The 5,025-nt window shown below is 36.8% G+C and overlaps 1 long non-coding RNA gene across 1 annotated transcript; it reads left to right on the top strand.

The window, feature by feature from the left end:
• The first annotated feature begins 3,256 nt into the window (after positions 1 to 3,256).
• LOC136356369 (uncharacterized) lies at positions 3,257 to 4,367 on the top strand. Its single transcript, XR_010741111.1, has 3 exons — positions 3,257 to 3,442; positions 3,552 to 3,623; positions 3,958 to 4,367. It is a non-coding gene; the product is annotated as an uncharacterized lncRNA (long non-coding RNA).
• The last annotated feature ends 658 nt before the right edge of the window (positions 4,368 to 5,025 follow it).

Genomic DNA, 5,025 nt, shown 5'->3' with positions numbered 1-5,025 from the left:
TATAATTTTTGGCGATGTAAAAAATTATGTTTTTATAGAGTGCAATGTAATTTACTTTCATATGTGCAATATTTATGGTACTTTACTAAATTGTCATCACATTTGATCAACTACAATTTACGTTGTACTATTCATCTGTTTTCTCCTTTTTTTTCCCTTATTGACAGGTTGTGGAGGTTCACAACGAACAGAATACAAGAAATTTTGGTAATCATTTGAGGACTTTCATGGGGTATGAATTGTGTGCTATAATAAATTAAATTGTTGCATATGTGATGTTGTAAATTGTTGCTTTGTGATGGATCTGTGATATGTGATGCATCTGTGATGTTGGGCAGTTGGGGAATATGTGATATGGAGGGGGGGGTGACTGGCACCTGTGATGTTTCTGTTTTTCAGAGGGCATGGCTAGCAATTCCTGAGGCTAGCCAATATTTAGCATTTATTTTTTTTCTGGAATTAACTCATCAGTGACGGTTCGGAAGAAACATCCGTCACAGGTAACCTCACCTCTGACGGACTCGCAAACGTCGGACCGTCACAGGTGACCCACCTGTGACGGGCCTTTACTTTCGGGCCTGTCACAGGTGGGTCACCCTGTGACGGCTACTATATACCGGAGATCATCACCTCTGACGGGCCTTTATTTAGGGGCTCGTCAGAGATGAGACACCTGTGACGGGTCCTAATAAGCCCTAGTCTAGCTTAGAACAACACCTCTGATGGCCTTCTATTAACTTGCCCGTCAGAGGTGGATGTCACCACTGACGGCCGGCCACCCGTCAAAGGTGACTGGACTTACCAGTGACCACTGATCACTGACCAAGCCCAAAACCGTCAAAGGTGAGGGTTTGGGCCCGTCACAGGTGACTTTGACCAGTGTAGTGATAGTTAAATGTTCTTTTTCTTAAAATGGATTTACTATGACTGCATCTTTGATAATCTTTCTAATGGAACTATGATTAATGAAAAACGAATTAATTCAATTCCTACACTATTTATCACTGCTTGGAGCATAGTATGCATGTTCGTCAAACAATAAAAATATATATTTCAACCTAGTTGTGTACATGTAAACCTCGACATAATAATTACCAAGTTTTTTTCTTCTAATCCGAGATATTAAGTATATATCAATTTTTTTTTTGAATCGTTAAAGTTATCAAATGTTGTTTATAACTTAGCTTACTCACATCCTTGAAGAAGTATATATACATCTTCGCTAAGTGAGGTTGAAAATAAATCCGTTGAATCAATTAGTACAAAAGTGTACCATCATATCGATGACATCAAGACTTCTCTAGTGCTTTGAAAGTATAGAGCAATATGTGTATACATCTGATTGACAGTCAAGAGGGTAGATATCTCTTGAGAATAAATAACTTGTGAATTTTCGGTACTACTCCCACTTGTTAGATTAGTATCGGTAACAATATCCTAAAGAGAGGTAGGTCTCAAATGATATATATGGAAGTATATATCTCTTCAAATAAGAGATAAAACCTATTTTAACATTTATCGAATAAATAATTGTTACTTGCATGTTCTATTATAGAAATTGACGTACCATTTTTATTTACCATCAAACATACAGGACGCACTATAGTCAATGGGTGATGGATATATATATAATCCATGTGTAGTTACAAAAGAGAAAGAAGTAATTAATGAGCTAACTTATACTAATGCATGCATGAAATAGGGAGAAGCCTGTTTTAATTAACAAACGAAGAAGAGCCGCGAACCTGATTAGCTTGCTAATTAATTAAACTGATAAGCTGATGGAGATTAACGTCAACTTCTGATTTAATTTTACAAACTTGATCTGTCCACGTACCCTTCCGTGATCATCTCTTTCTTTAAGAAACCTTCTATGCATGATCACCCTGTCAGTGCGCTCCGATCCATAATCTGCTTTTTTATGGTTGCATGGCCATGTCCTTAGGTTCTGCAGAAGCACCGTTTACATGCATGCACATGCACTTCTGATAGACGCAAATAGCGGCGAAGGTAGATTTGTTGAGGACCTTGTTCTAAGACAAAAGATGAATATATAAAGGAAGGCTAATTAGGTCAATAAAATAAACATGACACTGTTTACCTGTCGTACGTTCAAATAGAATTGTAGAAAGATTGATTGAAGGGCTGCTGGCGAGAATCACGTTATAGTTGTGATAAAATCCATGGCGATGATGATTAATTAACTGGAGCGTCTTCCATCGCGGAGGCAAAGATAGATCGATCTGCTCGTGTTCTCCATCAGATCAATCTACTCGATCATGTTCTCCATCTACGTTCCGTCCCCATGACTGGTGAACAGATCAGTTACAACAAACGATGGGATACCATGGCACATAGTAGACGGGCTTTTAAGTGGCCCATAAAATTACACGCTCATTGGCTTCAATGATCAACTGTTGCAACAATACGATCTATTTGATCAATGGCTAGATCTTTCTGGTTAACGTGAGAGCTCGAAAAAAGTGCCCGATTAGTATAGGTATTATACTATGTATACTAGAAGTATAGGAATAGATTTTCTTTCTCTTTTCTTTCCACTTAGCTTAGATGATATATCATGAGAATGAGAAGTTAATGCTTGTGTGTCACTTTACCCTTGGATTATCTTAACCCCTGCTTAGAATATGATTATCACAAGTAATATATAAATTATTAGTCAAGTTCTCTCTACATGATCTTCCCACGGGATAAAATAAATACGATACCCTTGGAATACTCTCGGGTGAAATGATACAATAGTATATCCGTGCGCTTGCGGATGAACTCTGTAACCATAATATACCAAAAGTATTTCTGTGCCATTGCTGGGAATTATATTTCCAGTAATGTCGTTAAGAAATACCAACAGTTGTGATGACCTTCGGCTTGAAGAGTGCTGGAGCTACATATCCAAGAGCCATGAATTATATATTCCACGATCTGATCGGCTCGTTGGTTGAAGTTTATATTGATGATGTCATATTGGGATCGATCGGCTGCCTTGAATAAATAAAATAAAGCTAAATCTACTCGATCGGCTGTGGATGTCAACAGCATATAATCATTATGTCGATGTATATTTAAACTAAGTGATTGGGATAGATCAGTCGCCATATCGAGACAATATGAATCACTTAAGTCGAAATATGCACTAACATGATGAGGTTCAAAGTCTAATTGTTCCAATCAACGATCATGATAGTTAATTTGAATTTAATGGAGTACTATAGTTTGAAATGATACTATACCGTTGCATTCAGTCTTGTAGTAGTTGTTATGTTCTGTATATAACATCATAATATGCAGGTTCACAGATATATGTTCATGACACTTAGATTTGTGATTTTTTTTTTTGTATTTAAGCAGGATAACTTATATTGTGTTGGATTCCAAAATGGTGGATTACAATCAAAGGATGGGAAGGGTATGGTGCTTTTGGGAGGTTTGTCTTGCTCAGCACATGCAAATCCTTTACTCAATGTTATATATCTGATGTTTTTTTAGAACTGTTATATATATGATGTTCGTGCTATTACCTGTTTTTTTTCCAGATCTGGTCCTTTCAAATAAGTTAGTTGTCTATGACCTGGAAAATCAAGTCATTGGCTGGACTGAGTACAACTGTAAGTTTAACACATTCAAATTTGATTGTTATGAGTTCATTCCATAGTACTTTACATGTTTAGTCTATTGTTCTTGCTAATGTCTTGACAATCCGAAAATATATGGCACCAAAGTTGGATTGAGTTTCACTTCATAAGGAAAATGGGACGCTGGAACCATGTTATACTAAGCGTTGTTCAGTAAAAGAGCTTTGCATGTTGCACGCATTGCGTGCTCCAAGTTCTGAACATCTTAGTCATGGGATGGAATATGCAACTTTTAGCTACAAACATATTCTGGGATGGATGAAGTACCTAACTTGTGTGTCATAATTGGCTTGTCCGCTCTTTGCAGGTTCCTCTAGCATTAAAATTAAGGATGAACAGACAGGGGCAACATACACTGTTGACGCTCACAACATCTCCTCAGGATGGAGGTTTCATTGGCAGAAGCATTTGGCTGTGTTGCTGGTAACAATGGTGTACAGCTATCTAATATTCTAACTCCGGTGTATGACACGGACTCTAGTGGAAATTCATTTGATTTAAATTCTTTTCACCAAAGAGGGAAAAAGGGTAGGGGTGTTTAGATGGTGTTCTCTGACCACTCGAGAGAACTGAAAAGGAAACATTGTACGCTACACAATGTACCCGAGTGTGTAGTGTAATGTAATGTAATGATGTGGTGACTGGTGAGAAAATACTATGGCTGAATGTGCTTTTGGGAGGTTCTAGGAATGATATCAGGCCCCCATCTTTTGAATATACTCTGATAATATGCCGTACAGCATATTAAGGAAAAAAATAATTTATATTTTTTTAGATAATGATAATTTATATGTAAAACTTTTATAAACTTGTACATAGCGATTTAAAAGCTAACTAGCAATAATTAAATCTAACTAGCAATAATCACGAGCTATGCTGCGCGCGTGCATAAGAGACTAACTATATTTGATAGCCAGCTAGTATTTTTTGTCACGAATATCTATAATCACACATATTTCGGTACTGAGCAAACCAAATTTTGTTCAAATTGTAATAACATAATGCGCTAAAAGATCAAGTTAATGTACAATGAGGCCTTGTAATAATTAGAAAACATCTATTAGCTAGTAGATCTCTATACGGGCATAACCCCACAGATTGCACTTAATGGGCACGCCAACAACAAACCATCTATTAGATGAACTTTCATACATGCATATCTCCACATATATGGAATCTGATGGCATGTTAACGCTAGTTCTCTAAACACTTGGTAAAACTGTCTGTACATCCGATCCTTAATTTGTTCTGCAATCTTTACTATCCATTATTTGTGCTGCTTTTGGGTACCTAATTACCAACAAAGAATGATGTCAGTCCCAGAACACAAGGAAACTAAATAAAATACATCTATTGGTATCATCTATACGAAGAA

Source organism: Oryza sativa, chromosome 4, assembly GCF_034140825.1.
Source record: "Oryza sativa Japonica Group chromosome 4, ASM3414082v1".
NCBI classification, from domain to species: Eukaryota; Viridiplantae; Streptophyta; class Magnoliopsida; order Poales; family Poaceae; genus Oryza; species Oryza sativa.
The sequence above is the reverse complement of the archived record's forward strand: the minus strand, read 5'-3'. Positions and strand labels throughout refer to the sequence as shown.